The sequence below is a fragment of the Mustela nigripes genome, chromosome 1 (assembly GCF_022355385.1).
Source record: "Mustela nigripes isolate SB6536 chromosome 1, MUSNIG.SB6536, whole genome shotgun sequence".
In the NCBI taxonomy this organism is placed as follows: Eukaryota; Metazoa; Chordata; class Mammalia; order Carnivora; family Mustelidae; genus Mustela; species Mustela nigripes.
Genome location: NC_081557.1, coordinates 201583943 through 201602790, shown reverse-complemented (window position 1 = coordinate 201602790; position 18848 = coordinate 201583943). Strand labels below are relative to the sequence as shown.

General features: G+C 36.5%; 1 protein-coding gene across 5 annotated transcripts in view; it reads left to right on the top strand.

Annotated features, from left to right (window-relative positions):
- Positions 1 to 18848, top strand: part of INPP4B (inositol polyphosphate-4-phosphatase type II B) — an 822310-nt gene that overhangs the window by 190247 nt on the left and 613215 nt on the right. The gene's annotated exons all lie outside the window — the stretch shown is intronic.

Sequence of the window (18848 nt, the reverse complement as noted above, 5' to 3'; positions counted from 1 at the left end):
AATATAAAAAAGAAAAAAAATATATATTGGATAAACTAGTTAAAAAAACGTTAGAAAAGAAAAAGGTAAAAGTTAAGAAAAATTTTACCAGAAGGCGAGAAAAAAAGCAAAAACTGAAGAAGAAAAAAATTCAATTAACTGCAAGACTAAAAAAAAATCACAGGGAAAAAGCCATGAGTTCCGTGCTTTGCTTTCTCCTCCTCTGGAATTCTGCTGCTCTCCTTGGTATTGAAACCGCACTCCTTGGTAGGTGAACTTGGTCTTGGGGGGATTTCTTGTTGATCTTCTGGGGGAGGGGCCTGTTGTAGTGATTCTCAAGTGTCTTTGCCCCAGGCGGAATTGCACCGTCCTTAGCAGGGGTCGGGGTGAGTAATCCGCTGGGGTTTGCTTTCAGGAGCTTTTGTTCCCTGAGCGCTTTCCGTAGAGTTCTGGAGGACGGGAATACAAATGGCGGCCTCCTGGTCTCTGGCCCAGAGGAGCCGAGAGCCCAGGGCCCCACTCCTTAGTGCGCCCTCAGAGAACAGCACCCAGTTACTCTGGGAGGTCTGCCTGACCTCCGGCCACACTCCGAGCTCACTGAGCTTGCGAGGTAACACTGAGCTGTGAGCTTACTGTCGGCTCTGTCTCTGCAGCCGGCTTTCCCGTTCCAATACCCACAAGCTCTGGGACACTCAGACACTCCCGATCCTTCTGTGACCCTGCGGGACTTGAGGCCACGCTGACCCCGCGTGGACTTCGCCCCGGTTTAGCCTCTGGAGCGATGTCCCTCAGCGGAACAGACTTTTAAAAGTCCTGATTTTGTGCGCCATTGCTCCGCAGCTTGCCAGGAGCCGGCCCCTCCCCCCACAGTCTATCTTCCCGTCGCTTTGGATTTACTTCTCCGCTGGTGCTACCTTTCAGAAAGTGGTTGTTTTTCTGTTTCCAGAATTGCTGTTCTTCTCTTCGATCTGCCGATGGATTTTCAGGTGTTTGCAATCTTTAGATAAGCTATCTAGCTGATCTCCGGCTAGCTGAAGTAGTCTCAGCCTGCTACTTTTCCGACATCTTGACTCCTCCTCCCTGGCTTTTTCTTTTAAGCTGAAATGTCTGTTGCTAAATATCAAGATTCCTTTTCAAAAATAATGCCACTGAACTCTCAGGAAAATCCAATCAAGTATTAATGGCTCTACTAAATCAAACAGAAAGACTGTTTTTTGTTTTTTGATTTCTTAATTTCAAACTCCCTTTCTACCATTTTCCTAAATTCTCGGGTCTTTCTCAGTTTTGTGGCTGTAGAGCTTTTTGGGAATTACTGGAGTAATTCCCAATTCTCAGTTTTGTGGCTTTAGAGCTTTTTGGGAATTAGTGGAGTTCTCTCTTGCTTAAGTACTGGAGTAGAGGGAAAGACCTCTTTATAGTAGACGTCATGTTGTCAACTTAGAGTAATCTCCAGTCTGAAAACATTGACCTATTCATAACTCTGCAGCACCCAATCATATGCTCTTGGATACATTATATGAAACTTTCTGGCATTAATATCTTGGTTTCCCATGAAGGATTAAATATGTGCAATCTTTTTTGGCAGAGCCATTCATAAAGGTTCAGATTTCCTCCTAAGAATGTCTTATTTTGTGTTGCTTTGCAGAAGCCACATGAAATCTTGGGAATCCTATCCACTGGGAATTCTTGTTGGATGGCAGCAAGTGCTCCATTTGCAAACATGCAAACACAAATATCCCAATGAAAGTTTTATTTATGTATATGAATTGAAGGAGTTTTGTAATGGAAAAAATATAAGTTATACTTTCCCTGACTTATTTATTGTCGCTCCATCTCCATAAATACCTTATGCTTTAGCCTCCCCAAATCACATCTAGTCCTGAAAAATACTATGGTTCTCTTTTCACTCTTTGTTTGCCTAGTATGTCCATCAAGCCTGTTGCTACCTGGCAAACATACATTCATTTTTCCTGACTCAACTCAAGTGCCCATTCCTCTTTAACGCTTTCCCAAATTCTCTTCCTTTTTTCCAGCAGATTGGTTTTGATATTCCCTTTTTGAATTTTTAAAAAATTTTTTTGTTAACATATAATGTATTACTTGTTTCAGGGGTACAGTTCTGTAAATCATTAATCTTACACCATTCACGGCACTCACCATAGCACATACCCTCCCCAATGTCCATTACCCAGCCACCCCATCACTCCCACCCCCTCCTCTCCAGCAACCCTCAGTTTGTTTCCTGATATTAAGAGTCTCTTATGGTTTGTCTCCCTTTCTGGTTTCATCTTGTTTCATCTTTCTCTCCCTTCCCCTATGATCCTCTGTCTTGTTCTTCAATTCCTCATATCATTGAGATCATATGATAATTGTCTTTTTCTGATGGACTTATTTCACTTAACATATACCCTTTAGTTCTGTCCATTCAAGTCATTGCAAATGGCAATGGGTTTTTTTTGTTGTTGTTGTTTTGTTTTTTTTATGGCTGCATAGTACTCCCTTTTAAAAATCACCCTATATTTATACCTGTTGTAATAATTAATTGATTATATTGAAATTCTCTTTTTTGTTTACATATGTAATTGTATATCCCCAGATCTTCCAGGCTTGGAGAATAAAACATATGGTCATAATAACTTGAGAAAAAGGCATTTGTCTGGCTTCTTTCTCCAAAGTTAGTAGTCATAGGATGTCCTATATGAACCTGTTAAGTAGTCCTGTTAATTTTCAAGTGGTAGACAGCATTTTTTTCTTTTGTATTATGTTCTACTGATGTCACTTGGAAGGAACCATCACCAAGAAGTCCTATTTAGTGCTCTGAGTATCTTACAGAAGTTTTTATAAATTACTCTTCTGGTATTTCCTCTCCCACCAGACACACAAAACACAGTGAGAAAAGATGTCCTTTTATTCTAGAGCTACAGCATTTAAATACAGGAAGAGCTTGTTTGTATATGTAATACACATGTGCTATATTAGAAGTTCAAGGCATGGGGCACCTGGGTGGCTCAGTGGGTTAAGCCACTGCCTTCGGCTCAGGTCATGATCCCAGGGTCCTGGGATCGAGTCCCGCATCGGGCTCTCTGCTGAGCAGAGAGCCTGCTTTCCCCTCTCTCTCTGCCTGCCTCTCTGCCTACTTGTGATCTCTCTCTCTCTGTCAAATAAATAAATAAATAATCTTTAAAAAAAAAAAGAAGTTCAAGGCAGTATTGTTAGAGAACAAAAAAAAAAATGCCTAAGAAAAGTTTTGATTGAGGTGTTTCAGTTATCTAGAAAATGTTATCTCAAATTGCAAAGATAAATTATTCTGAGAGGCTTTCTCCCTTTATCACATATGTATGTGTGAATACATATGTGATATATAATAATTGCAATACCTTTATTGTATAATACATTCTTCCTTTCCCAAAAGCTAAAATAATCTTTTTTTTTTTTACTTCTTTACAATCCTACTGATTGATATCATATAGGTACCAAAGTTATTTTCTATTAAGTATTTTTTTAAATATTTATTTCTTTGGCAGAGGTGGATCACAAGTATGCAGAGAGGCAGGCAGAGAGAGAGGAGGAAGCAGGCCCCCTGCCAAACATAGAGCCCGATGCGGGGCTTGATCCCAGGACCCTGAGATCATGACCTGAGCCGAAGGCAGAGGCCTTAGCCCACTGAGCCACCCAGGCGCCCCTTAAGTATTTTTATAATACCAAATTTCCAAAACAGTATACTGTTTCTTTTGATAATGAAATGCCAGATATCACTTCCCTGTCTGTCTCTCAGAATTCCATGGTCAGAATCCCTGGGAGGAAGATATTTTTACCTTCATACATCAATACATCAATGGAAATATTTTCTATCTTGCTGCAGTAGGGAAAGAACTTTGTTATTTGTTTTTCAAGGGATTATACTCTTTTTGTTCAGAAATGGTTGTTATAATCATTAAATACTCAAATTAAGACATTTAAAATTATTAAAATATGAATGCAAAAGAAAAGAATTGTGGTCTTTTCATAAGCTAATCAAAATAATTAAAATTAATTTGAATCTTTTGGAAAAGAATCCATAAAAACTGCCAAAGTTGATGTGGGAAGACAAAGAGATAACAATTTTAAAAATCTAGATTTATTCTATATAAATTGTTTTGTAAGTATCTTTAAATTCTCACTTTTGTTTTGGGGATCCCCAAGATCACTGCCAGGTTTGATGATTCACCAGAAAGACTCACAGAACTCAGAAAGCTGTTATACTCATAGTTACAGTTTATTTCAGCAGAAAGATACAGATTAAGATCAGTAAGATGAGAAGTACATAAGACAGTGTCTAGAAGAGACCAGGCATGAGTTTCAGTGTTCCTTTCACAGTGAGGTTATATGGAGAACACTCAACTCTCGCACCAATGATAGGTGAGATGTATAACGTTTGCCAGCCATGGAAGCTCTCTTGAACCTTGTGTCCAGGGTTTATATTGGAGTTCAGTCACATAGGCATGGAGGCCACATGACTGACCTGACCTATTTAGTTAGTGTCTAGCTCTGCTGGGTGTCAAAATGATACAGTGCTCCAGAGCCCAAAGTAAATAAAATAAAATTAAGTTATATTAAAAAAGAAAGAGAGAGAGAAGAGAGGCATTCAGTATACTGCGTTCTTAGCATAACGTATATGCCATGGCCTGAGGTCTCAGGTATACAAAGACAGTCTTATCAAGTAAGATATTCCAAGAGTTTAGAAATTACCTCCCAGGAACCAGTTAAGAACAGGTCCTTTCATTGGAATGTATAGGATTTGAGCATGCAAAGCCTGCCAGTTTAACCCTTTATTGGGGTTTTTCTTAAATACAATGTAACCGTCATGCATCATTTCACTTTGGAGACATCCAAGCTGAAATGATGCATCACGGTTACATTGCATTTAGGAAAAACTGTGGTCCACCAATTCCCCGTGGATATACTCAAAGAAAAAGCCTTGTTCCAATCTCAGAAGATTGACAAAGGGGTGTGTGTGTGTGTGTGTGTGTGTGTTTCAGTTGAAGTAAAACATTTAAAACAGCACATATCATTTTTTATTCATTTTTTAAATTTTTAAAAAAGATTTTGCTTATTTGACAGAGAGAACACAAGCAGGGAGAGTAGGAGAGAGGGAGAGGGAGAAGCAGGTTCCCTCATGGGCAGGCAGCCTGATGTGGAGTTTGATCCCAGGACCTTGGGATTATGACCTCAGCTGAAGGCAAATTCTTAATAATTGAGCCACCCAGGCACACCAAGATTTCTCTTTTATATTGGCTTTTTAATTTCCTATTTGTCTCTAACTCATCTGCCAAAAAAGTGCATCTAATGAGCTTTAAATGATCTTAAAATTCTCATAGCCATGAAACAGCATACAACATAAAGACAGAGTGAAGATTATAAATATATATTACATATATAGTATTTATATTTATATAATATATAATAATATTATATAATTATAATATTATATCATATGTGTGTATATATACATACACATGCACACCATATATATATGTGTGTGTGCACATATATATATACATATATATGTATATAAAGTAACCAAATTATTCTCAACAATCATAAATAGAAATGGTACAAAAACCATCATCATCCAACATGTTTAAATACTGATCCTTACCTTGTGCTTCTTTGCAGATATGGCTCCAAACTTCAAATATCAAATAAAAGATACTGAAATAGACAAATAAAAGATACTGAAGTAGACACATGTAAGGAAACAAGCAACAGTGTTTTAAATTGGGGATGTGGAGAGTCCTTTTTTGTTCTTCTTTGTGCTCCACAGCATGCCACTAGTGAAACAGACCTGTCTCCACACAACCTTAACCCCCTGCCCACTGCAGAGAGGATTTGGCTGCATATACCAAATCCATGGGATCAGATCCTCTCCTTGCTACACATTTTTGTTTTACACAACTGCATGTAACTTCTCTACTAAAGAATCTCTTTTCTGCACACAGGAAGGGTCCCTGCCAGCTTTCTTAGGACTGAAGGGGAATATCAACATGATTATTCTAAAGATATTCAACTGTGCAGTATATGTTAGAACTATAGTAACCACCTTAACATTAGGTATGGGATCTGACATGGAAGACAAAGACTATCAGTGAGTGAGCCATCACTATTTTTATAGAATTACCTATATTTTATTTAATCATTTGTAGCACATTAATGATAAATTTGTAAGAAGTTATTTATTTGGATTGTGCTCTGCTGAACCTCACAATATCCCAACTTCCAGTGCTCTAGATTCAGTCTTACAGAAAAATTATTTTTATACTCAGTGCACAAATTCATTGTTAATTTTTTGGCATTTTCACTCAAGACCTCTGTAAATATTTAAATAATAATCATAAGAGTATAAAATTAAATTTTTTATCTTAAATCATCTTCAAAATAATTTCAATAAAAATGTGAGAACAATCCAAAAAGTATTGATAGTCACATTTTGTCCGTGAGAAAAATAAATATATTGAGTAATGAACTATCGATTGAATGTTGATGAACTCGAGTTTATCTTGAAACTTCTATCTTGTATTGGTGAACAGCTAGAGTTTGATGTCTCTTCACTGATTATGAAAGCAGGTGGGTTGGAACAGCTCTAGGAAGAACAGGTTCCTGACATTTTCTTAACAGAGATACCTATGCATACAATTTAATTAATCTAACAACTTATTTATTGCCATCTTTTTGCACAACAAATGCTAGGTGCTAGTGGGAGGAAAAATCAATATTGTATTGGATAAATATACAGAAAAATTGGTACTTATGAAAGTAGGCTTCATATAGAAGCAAGGCAATACATTTTCTAAAACAAATATTAAATATTTAACATGTACACAAAATTATAAGGCAAGCCTGTAAGTGTGATTATTTTCTTTCCAACTAAAAATTATCATACCATAAAATTAGCATCAACTTGTACTTCCTTATTTTCATGCATTGCATGAAGACAATATTCTGGAATGTGTTGGTATATCATCTCTGTATGTTAAGAGTATACTTCATCTCCTAGCTCTTGTTTTTTGCCTACATGATTACTCCATGATAAGGCTAGTTAATTATTTTGTCTGAATGAAATAGAATAGATGATAGAGTAGTGATTGAGTCGATGAAAAAATTTGTACACTTTTGTATGTACATCAAGATAATTTAAAATACTGACTCTGTTGACCTCTTATAATATAAAATTAGTGTTAATTTTATTACTTAAGCTGCATTATTTATCTTGATTAATGTAATTTTAACTTTATTTTATCCAATAAAATAAGTTGCTGAGTTTATCCTGTAAATTACTGTAGTTTTATTTTCATCTATCCCTAAATCCTGGCTAGTAGATGAGGAAGTTATTCTATAATAGTGATGTCCAGGAAAGTATCAGTGTGGTGAACCCAATTATCTGGCTTCTCAAATTTTTTTATAATGAACCTGCTCTGCAGCCCATGTCATTCATGTCTTTGAATGAAAGTGACCCTGTCTTAGGTAGAAATTATTATAGGTGAATTAGTGATGATATGTCCCCCCCCCCTTTTTTTTTTAAAGAGAGATTGAGAATGAGGTACTAAGGGCAGGGGAAGAAGGAGAGAGAAATTTTAGCAGGGGCTTAAGCAGGGCTCAGTCTCACAACTCTAAGATCGTGATTTGATCCAAAATCAAGAGTAGGACACTTAACTGACTGAGCTGCCCAGATGCCCCCAGTGATGATATTTTAAAGGAATATAGAATATTACATGTATTTTATCAGTGACATAATTTAAGAATTTTAAAGATCATTATTATATTTTATATGTATTGTAGAAATATTGTCCCTTTTCTAATGTTTATTATTTTATGGACATCAATGACAGAAACTTCAAAAAAGGATATAATAATACTTCAGATTTTTAAGGTGTTGCTTTTGTTTTTTGTCTTTATTTATTTTTTTTAACAATCCTTGTTAAGGTTAAATTGGGTAAGTATTGTTTTATAACCACAAGGAAGAAAGAGAGAGGGAGGGAGAGAGGGGAAAAGAGAGTCTCCTGTCAAGGAATTCCATTAAATATTCTCTCTGGGGGAAAAATGTGTCAAAAAACTAGAGAAGTTGCGGAAATTGATAGAATAAATAAATTAACTTCTTGTAAAATCATTTTCCACATCATTAGAACATTTGTTTTCAAATGTCAGAAGCAGATGAAATAATTTTACTAGAGATATTGTTTCAAGGATGAGGCTAAAACTCACAAAGCACTAGAACAAATGGAGGATACAATACCTCCCAAAGGTATATATTAAGACTAAATTGCACATTGGGTAGAAAAAATAGTGCTTTTTGTGACTGAACATTGGAGTTGTTTCTGTATGGACTTGGGGTAATTACACATGATGAAATATTGTACAGCATAGACAGCAATATCTGCCAGCTGTATTTATTAAGATTGAATGTACATGGAGCACTAAAATGCCATACAATACAATTTGTTATGTTAAATTTTAAGAAATTTCAAGGCAGATTAAAAATGACATTAGAACAAATTGACTATCTTTGCCTTCTGCTATACATCTTCCCCTATTATGGGCTTTTTTTTTCTTTTTTTATCATTAGCAACCTTCATTTCCTTGGCTTAAACAGACATCTACCTCCTTGAAAAGCCTTTAATTTTTTCCTTTTCTTTTTCCTCTTTTATTTTTTTCTTATTTTTTTTTTTTACTTCTATTATCCACGTTTGCTTTAATGCCAAAATTAATGACACTTTTAAATGTATTCTTTCATTTTAAGCTTTAGACACCTGACCTTTCCTGAGTATATAATCTCTTTTTTCTTCATCTTTCCCCAGTTACTCAAGGGCAGCTAATTAAATAGCATCCATAGCAGAGGAGGAGAAACAGCCACACTTGCTTGCAATGCCTTTCATCTCAGCATTAAATTGCACTTAGAATTCATAAAATCTGGTCTGGTTCAATAGACTATTCCATGTTTAAGACATACAGTCCTGGCATCCTCAGGTTAAGTGGAATCAGTTGCCCTGAACAGGATGTTTCTCTTCTTTATATTATAATAGGGATATAATGCCTGTGCTAGGAAATGATATTGACCTCAGATCCATGGCTCATTAAAAGACGGTACAGAGTTTAGAAAAACTGGTACTAACAAACATGTGCTTTAGACTGTTTAAAGCAGCATGTAATTGCAGTTAATTCTAGCATAAACTGAGTGAAACTACAGGAAAGTGGGATTTTATGTCCTCCATGTCATTCCTTATGCTCCACAAGTAAGTGAAACCATATGATAATTGACTTTCTCTGCTTGACTTATTTCACTCAGCATAGTCTCTTCTAGTCCCCTCCATGTTGCTACAAAGTTGGGTATTCGTCCTTTCTGATGGAGGCATAATACTCCATTGTATATACATGGACAATATCTTCTTTTTTGTTGTTGTTTTGTTTTAGAGGGTTTAAAAAATTTTTTTTAATTTAATTTTTTTTCAGTGTTCCAAGATTCATTGTTTATACACCAAACCCAGCACTCCCTGCAATACATGCCCTCCTTAATACCCATGGACCATATCTTCTTTATCCATTCATGCATTGAAGGGCATCTTGGCTCTTTCCACAATTTGGCAACTGTGGCCATTGCTGCTATGAACAGTGGGGTACAGGTGGCCCTTCTTGTCACTACATCTGTATATTTGAGGTAAATACCCAGTAGTGCAATTGCAGGGTCATAGGAAAGCTCTATTTTTCATTTCTTAAGGAATCTCCATGCTGTTTTCCAAAGTGGCTACACCAACTTGCATTCCCACCAACAGTGTAAGAGTGTTCCCTTTCTCCACATCCTCTCCAACACATGTTGTTTCCTGTCTTGTTGATTTTGGCCATTCTAACTGGTGTAAGATGGTATTTCAATGTAGTTTTGATTTGAATCTCCCTAATGGCTAATGATGATGAACATTTTTTCATGTGTCTGTTAGCCATTTGTATGTTTTCTTTGGAGAAGTGGCTTCAATTTCTAACTAGCTTGCAGGTAACTCATTAAATAAAAAGGCTTAAAATATGCACTTGCTGGAAACTGCTTCATGTCAAGCAAGCATCTTTGATTCTATGATTTTCTATCTTTTTTCCTTTTCATGGTTATTAGAAATGAATAGCCAGCTATAAATAAAGGTTCAGGTTGTTTGGCAATAGTTATTTTAAAGGGGAAACTAAATGCCTTTTTAATTTGGAAACAAACCTAAAACAAATGATCATGTTAGTTAAAGTGCTTCCCTTGGGGGATGTGATAGGTAAGAATGGGCAATAGGATTTGGCATGGAGTAGATAATCTTGGAATGCAGTATAGCTGCAAGAAATATTTTGATTTGCCTTCCTGTTGGTTTCTTGGCTGGGGTTCCTGGCACAAAGTGAGAAAATCAAATTAATAGGAATATGTGAAGTTTTAATATTTTATGTTAAAGTGCCATTTTAAAATTAGTCTAAAAATAATCAAGCCGGGTTTGAATTCACCATCTAAGACCAGTAATTAGATTTATGCACTGTGATGTTATGGTTCCAAATCAGAACTCAAAGTGGATGAAGAATAAGGCTGGCTAAAACCAGCCAGCTTGTCCATGGCTGAAAAGAAAACGGAACAGATAAGAGAGACATTATATCTTCACTAAAAGTTGTCACCCATTTCTCAATTTAACTGCTTAAGTCTCCAGTGTCTAAATAAGATCATGGTGTATCCATTTTTTTCCATTATGTTCATCTAGCCAACATATAGTATATCATAATTTTTTTGTTGCAGTGTTCAATGATTCATCAGTTGCATATAACACCCAGTCCTCATCCCATCGTGTGCTCTCCTTATTACCCATCACCTGCTGTATTAAATGTATTGACACAGTGAATGGTATTAAAAGGTATCTAGGTCTTATTGCCCTCTTCATACAGTGGGAGTGATCATTTGTTTTTCTGGATAAGGACTGGTTCCTTTATATAGAATCTTATGGAGTCTCCCATAGAATAGTGTTTTCTGCTTGATGATCTTTTGTCAACTCTTGATCTTCTAGAACTCAAACTTCTATTACTTCTTAGCCTTTTGGCTAAGATGAAGTGTAGAACTCAAACCTCTATATGGGTTTGAAGTGCTGATGGTGCCAGAGAATAAACCGTCTCCATTAATCACATGCCAATGACACACAATTCCTATAATGGTCTTCTTTTAGTGAATCTCAACCTTTCTATAAATACTATTTTGGACTATGCTTTACTATCCTGAAATAAAATTCAGAGATATCATGCAACCTACCTAAATACATAATTTTAAAAATAAATTTAACACTAGGAATGGAGAAATACAAAGTATATTAAGTTAGGGGCTCCTGAGTGGCACAGTCCGTTGAACATCTGACTCTAGATTTTGGCTTGGGTCATGATCTCGGGGTCATTAGATCGAACCCTGTCTTGGGCTCTGCACTCAGTTTGGAGTCTGCTGCAGTTTTCTCTCCCTCTCCCTCTCTCCTTCCCCAATCTATCTTTCTCTAAAATAAATAAATAAATCTTTTTAAAAAAGAATACTGCATTACTAATAAATAATATGTCTTTCAGTAGGTAAAATACTCATGCAGGACTTTACCAGAGGGGGAAAAAAATAGCCCTGCAATTTTTTTTTTACGATTTTATTTATTTATTTGACAGAGATCACAAGTAGGCAGAGAGGCAGGCAGAGAGAGAGGAGGAAGCAGGCTCCTGTGGATCAGAAAGCCTGATGTGGTGCTTGATCCCAGGAACCTGGGATCATGACCTGAGCCAGAGGCAGAGGCTTTAACCCACTGAGCCACCCAGGCACCCCAGCCCTGCAATTTTTAATTCCATTTCAGTTTCCAGAAACTTTTAGGGGATTCTGTTGATCCCATTAAGATCCCTGCTTTAAAGAAAGTATATTAAGTGTCTTCTCAAGTGTTTGGATTTTAGATAGATGTTTTCCTGACTTGCTAAAGCAGCAGGACCCTGTCGTCCAAAGAAATCATATTCAGAAGTATAATATATTAATAGTATACAAAGCAAATAAAAGCTCTTCACCACTCCAGTCCATGGCAGTGGCTATCCCTGAAATACTGCAGGTCTAGGGGCCTGGATATCTGATTGTTTCAGTGACATTTTGAGAACTAAAAATAACTTGAATTAGATGAAGGAAATCTGTTTTTACTAGTAAACTTTCCTTTTTCCCCCTTAGAACAATATAGTAATTCCCTCAGCCTTATCATTAGAAAGAATGTTTAAGGATTAGAAAAGATAAATTAATGTCTCTTGAGAAGATGTCTCTGGAGTGTTTTATACAATTCTTCATTGCACAGTTAAAGGAAATAACAAATGTTTGAGTGCATGAGATGTTCTACTAACTAAATGGTGGTCTAACTTTAGATCAGTTATTCATGTCTAAAATAAACTAATTTGAGGACAGCTTTTCTAACATTCTCTCCAGTTTAAAATACAGATTGAAAGTTTAACTTGTGAATGGATGGTGATATATACAATTTTCCTTTTACTAACCTTTTCTGTATCTTTTTATGTTGAGTGGCAGATCTCCTTTATATTTAGTCTTCTTTTTTTGGAGTAGCACATCTCAGAATCAACATCTTTTAGAGTCAGAAGAAACCTGAAGAAGAGCGATCTCAACATCTAAGTTTAAAAAAAAAAATAAAAAAGGAAACAAAGCCTAGGGATCTACATTTTTTCCCCAAGATCACACACAAGTCAATTGCCTAATGAGAAACATATGCTGGAGACAGTCTATACCATCTAAAAAATACTTTCCTGAACATAACTTAAATTTTTACTATTATTTTGGACATTATCAGATACTTAGAATTAAATCCTCCTAGCAAAACAAGATTATTTTTATTAACTGGCAGGAACTAGAAATGTTGCAGAACTAGAGGAGGTCTGATATGGTTGACCTGTGGGTGTCTCATTTCCTATTATATTCTAAATGGCCAGTCAACAGGCCTCATGGGCTTCATTCAAGAGACCATCAGCATAGTCTTCTAATAAATAATGCCATAATTGTCTGTCTTTATATTTCTATTTCTTCTGAAAAGGTCAATTCATATTTCATTATTAATTGGTCTCAATATGGCAGGAGTCTTTCTCGAGATACTCTAAGGTTTAATGGATATATATATATATATATATATATATATATATATTTCTTGAAAACTTACTACCAGTATTGGATCAAAACACTACAAAACACTACAAAAACCTATCCATAATGCCAGTAGTTCCCAAGTCCACATCATAAACACCTGAGAAAGCTTTAAGATCCCATTGGCCTAGACTGCACCTCACACTTACTCAAAGAGGAGCTCTAGAGATGGAGTGCATGCAGGTGTGTCTTAGGAGATATTCTGAGCATCCAGATTCTGAGCACGTTTACATTTTTGGAGGGATAGGAAAGTTAACTGAAAAGTACGTTGAAGATAACCCTCATAAGAAATTGGAAGAAAGGTGGGCAAAAGGAGAAGATGACAGAATGCAATTGCAATATAGGGAGGCCTCTGTTGACTTTATGGGGAGCCTTGGACATGGCCCTAAATTAAGGAAGGATGTGGGGCCCAGTCATTGGAAGCAGGCTCTTCCTGGATAGAAGTGCAACCTAGGGATACAATTTCTGTCTGCCATTTGGGCCTTGCTTAGAGACTGAACTATGACCTATCAACAGGCAACAGTCTTAGCAAGGGAAATGAGTCTGGCGCCTGGCAGCTTATCTAAGTGCTGGCTCCACCCAGATTCACTTGCTTTATATAGTAACTTTCCTCATCTAGAACAGCTTTTCCTGGATTGTGGTTGGTTTCTTTTCCTGGCTAAACACAAAAAAAGAAAGTTAGTATGACCAACTTCAGTCATGCTTCTACTACAACTAATCTCCATCAGCTTGTAATCATTCTGGATTACATTCACCCTTGGCGGGAACCTCTACTGGTTTTTATGGCTTAGCTAGTGAGCTGATCCAAGTCTCTAAGGGGTCTGAGCTCCAATTCCCCTTGCCTATCTCAGGCTAAAGTCCACCATCATACTTGCCAACTTACCATTGACATTGGGTAAGAGAAAACAAAGAATTGCCCAAGTGATCTACAGATTGCAAATGTATTATTTAATGTCCTCACTGAGTAACAACATCCTTACCTCCTCATGACAATCAGTCAACAACACTCACAGAAGTATAACTCCTTCCCTGTCTACTAGTATTTTGATATGAAGAGCCAAGGGTGACGGGCAGAATTTATAGGTCAATATTCAACAGGACTCTCTCTAAACTACTTGTAAATGCAATGCAATCTCAATATGAGTGATTTTTAAAAATAGAAACCAGCATGTTGATTTTAAAATTTGGAAAGGTGAAGGAACTAGAATAGCTGAAATATTTTTTAAAGATGGGCAAAGGTAGAGAACTCACATTATCTAATTCCAAGATTTAGTGTAAAATATAAAAGTACTGTAATCCAGAGAGTGTGGTAATAGAAAAAGGATAGATGTATAGATGAATAGAAAAGACTGGGAACCTCAGAAATAGGTTTATACATACATAATCAAGTGATTTTGACAAAGTTACAAAACTAATTCACTGGATAAAGGTAGTCTTTTCAACAAGTGATACTGGAAAAATTAGGTATCTATATGCAAAAAATGAACTTGAATCCATACCATGAACCATATATAAAAAAATAACTCTATATGAATCATAGCTCTACATGTAAAAGCTAAACTTCTAGAAGAATACATGGGAGGAAATCTTTGTGACCTTTGGTACAAATATTACTTAGATATTAATACCAAAAACATGATCCATAGAAAAACTATAAATTAGATTATCACAAATTATTATTATAAATAAAATATAAATTAATATTATTATAAATTAGACTATCAAAATTAGAATTTTCTGCTCTTCAAAAGACTGGCCAGGCCACAGATGGGAAGAAAATACTTGTAAAACACACATCTGGTATAGGGATTATATTCTAAAATATATAAGGAACTCTCAAAACTCAATAAGAGAACAAAACAACCCAAACCAAAGCAAAATAATTGAAGAGACACTTTTCCAAAGAGGTAAGCAGATAAAAATTAAGTACCTGAAAAGATGGCCAGTATTATTAATCATTAGGGAAAAGCACATTAAAGCCACAAAGACCTATTAGAATATCTAAAATTAAGGAGGGGGTAGAGAAAAAAGACAATAAAAGACCATACCAATACCAAGAACTGGTAGAGATCCAGAATATTCAGAAGTCTCAAATGTTGCTGGTAGGCATATGGAACAGCTGCTTTCAAAAACAGTTTGGAACTTTCTTATTGAGATCAACATATACTTACCATATGATTCAATAATCTTTCTCCTATGTATTTGCTCAAGGAAAATGGAAACTTCTAAACATACATAAGTACACAAAAACTTGTATGTTTGTAGCAGCTTTATTCATAATAGTCAAAAAATAGAAACTATGCAAATATCCTTCAATTGGTTAATTTATAAACTATGGTACATTCATACAATGGAATACTACTAAGCCGTAAAAAGGAATGGACTACTGATATATAGAGCAATATAAGTTATACTAGGTGAAAGAATCCAGACTTAAAAGATTACATACTGTACTGTATGATTCCATTCTGGAAAAGGCAAAACTATAAGGAAAGAAAACAGTATCAGTCATTGCTAGGCATCAAGGAATAGGTAAGAGTTGATTGCAAAGCAGCATGAGGATTTTTTTTCTTTTTAAATTTTAATTTTATTTCCAGTTTAGCTAACATACTGTGTTATACTAAGGAAATATTTTGGAGTTATTGTATACCTTGATTTGGTAATGGTACCTCAATTATATGAATCTGACAAAACTCAGAATTATGCACTTTGTAAAAGGTAAATTTTACAGCATATAAATTATATCTTTGTAAAAGGGTACCTGGGTGGCTCAGTGCGTTAAAGCCTCTGCCTTAGGCTTGGGTCATGATCCCAGGATCCTGGGATCGGGCCCCGCATCGGACTTTCTGCTCAGCAGGGAGCCTGCTTCCCCTTCTCTCTCTGCCTGTCTCTCTGGCTACTTGTGACCTCTATCTGTCAAATAAATAAATAAATAAATAAATGAATAAATCTTAAAAAAAATTATATATTTGTAAAATAAAACTTTTAAATGGTTCAATGGGGCTTTTATTGTGTTCCCTGGTAGAAGTTGTTACTTTTGGGAATGAAGACTTCTAAGCCCTCAGAATCTAAAGTTTTGCTTTTTTTTTTTTTCTTTTAAGGTTTTATTTATTTATTTGAGAGAGAGTCAGAGTGAGAGAAAGCATGGTGGGGGGAAGGTGAGAGGGAGAAGCAGACTCCCCACTGAGCAGGGAGCCCAGTGTGGGGCTCTATCCTGGGACTGCAGGATGGTGACCTGAGCCAAAGATAGATGCTTAACTGACTGAGCCACCCATGTACCCAGAACCTAAAGTTATGGAGATGAGAAGCACAAATTTCCCAGTATCAGTGGCAATGACAGTACTTAGGACAATACATATCTTTGCCCTTATTTTCTAGATCCATATGTTCTACCTAATTCAAGTTGCACTATCATACAGTGAGATATGTAGAGTTAGGTAGATATGTAGAGATATGTAGAGATAGGTAGAGTTGCAACAGATTTACAAAGTACAAGAGGTTTTCAGAAAGAAGAAATTTTAATAGCAGAAACCAGGAGGCAGGAAATGCATAGCATGTTTCAGTCTGTTTTGTTGGAGTGCTAAGTATGGGCAGGAATATACTGGGATAAAGTCTACATAGGAAAGTTGACTTATACCATGAGGTTATGCTGAAAATATTGTATATAATTCTGTAATACATTAAAGGGCTTTGAGAGACAGCTTGGCAGACAATCATAGCTGCACTTTAGGGAGATTGGTGGATCAGCAGTACTTAGGATGGATTTATATGGTTCAAGAGTAAAGGTGGTTGCAATGACCCTGTGACTTTCAATATAGCCTGCTTCCAAACCCCAGAGCATTAGTGTTTTTACCTACGTCTACATTCTCATTCCCATCTAGATCTCTAGAATTTTCTTTTATGGTTGGGTGAAATTTCAGGCTTATCTTAGCTTTTCAAGTAAATTTACATTAAGGTAGTTTGGTTTTTCCTTGCCACTGACCTTAGGCATAAATACCTATACTTCTAGTTTTTATATTTTAGAGGACAAAGATTTAACCCTGAATCATAATCCCAGCAGTTGGTTCTATAGCCAATTAACTCTATGCAATCATCTATTCTGAGACTTCCTTCTTGGCCAGAAGGGCCTGTGAACTCTTGTCATTTTTCTTGCTCTTGAAAGCCTTATATTTTTCACTATCCATGGATAGCCTGTTCCTAGACATATAAAGTCCAAGCCATATGCCTGGTTCTTTACGTGAGATCTCATTTAATTTCTAAAATAAACTCCCTGGAGACATTTTCTCAGAAGGAGACAAAACTTAGAGAAGCTAAATGGCTCATTCCGATTTACACAGCCGGTAAGCAACTGAAACAGGACTTGGACCTAATAGTCTGATTCCAGAAACTATACTCCCAGCCTCTCTGCTATGACCAGGTAAAGGCCATAGTCAAACATGTCAGTGTTTTACTGTTACTGGGCTTGGCTGTCTCCACTTTGTGGAGTACCTGATGATGGAAGAACCTTCCAATACATAGATAACAAAGTCCCGGCCAAGTGGGTCAGGGCTCTGAAGAAAGAGACTGGAGGACCTGTCAGAAGACAAGAAAAAGCCAAAGCAGGAAGATTAGATGAATGTACCAGGGGTAGAGAAAGATTGAGCAGGTACATAGATACTGAGAACTGCCCCCAGTTATACCATGCAAGCTAGAAGTCTAACTGCCCCCAGTTATACCATGCAAGCTAGAAGTCTTACTGATGACCCATCTGGTGGTGGTTCTATAGCCCCTTATGCTGTGAGGATGGTCAACATAGCTCCAGAATTTAGGCTTTCAAGTGCCAGACCACGAAGATTGATCCAGCCTCAGGAAGACAGGTGTTGACAGACATGTCATGTTCAATGATTTCCTTTGTTTATGAAGTCCATGCTTAAATATATGGGTGGGCATTTGGTGTGTGTATTTATAGCTACTGAACTCCTGCCGCCATTAAAATCTAACAGAACAGCATGAAAATAGCCTCAGGCTGTGTTGACCTTCCATTCATATAAAATGGCTTGTTTATCAAGCAAATGAATATTAAGGGTTATTAGTCCTCATTAAGGGATTTTAGCAAATTAAAAGGTTGATAGATAGCACTCTTCTCTACCCTTTTGTTCCCAAGGCCAATGCTGGTGATGTCATTGGACATTAATAAGTTGTAGCTCTTCAGCAGCAAGGAAAGTAAGCACAGGCATGCATACACACACAAAGACAGAATATCAATCCCACGTTAAAAATTTTTATTTCCACATATCAAGGAGATTATATGATAGTTGTCTTTCTCTGCTTGAGGAAGGGTGATGCAACATGGGGGCTTAGGGGGTAGGAGAAGAATAAATGAAACAAGATGGGATTGGGAGGGAGACAAACCATAAGTGACTCTTAATCTCACAAAACAAACTGAGGGTTGCTGGGGGGAGGGGGGTTGGGAGAAGGGGGGTGGGGTGTGGACACTGGGGAGGGTATGTGCTTTGGTGAGTGCTGTGAAGTGTGTAAACCTGGCGATTCACAGAACTGTACGTCTGGGGATAAAAATATATTATATGTTTATAAAAAATAAAAAATTAAAAAAAAACATTTTATCTCCAAGGGCTGAATCTTAGAACAACCTGAAAAATTTTAGAAAAAGAAAATTCATGTGGTTGATTTTTGTTGTTGTTGTTGT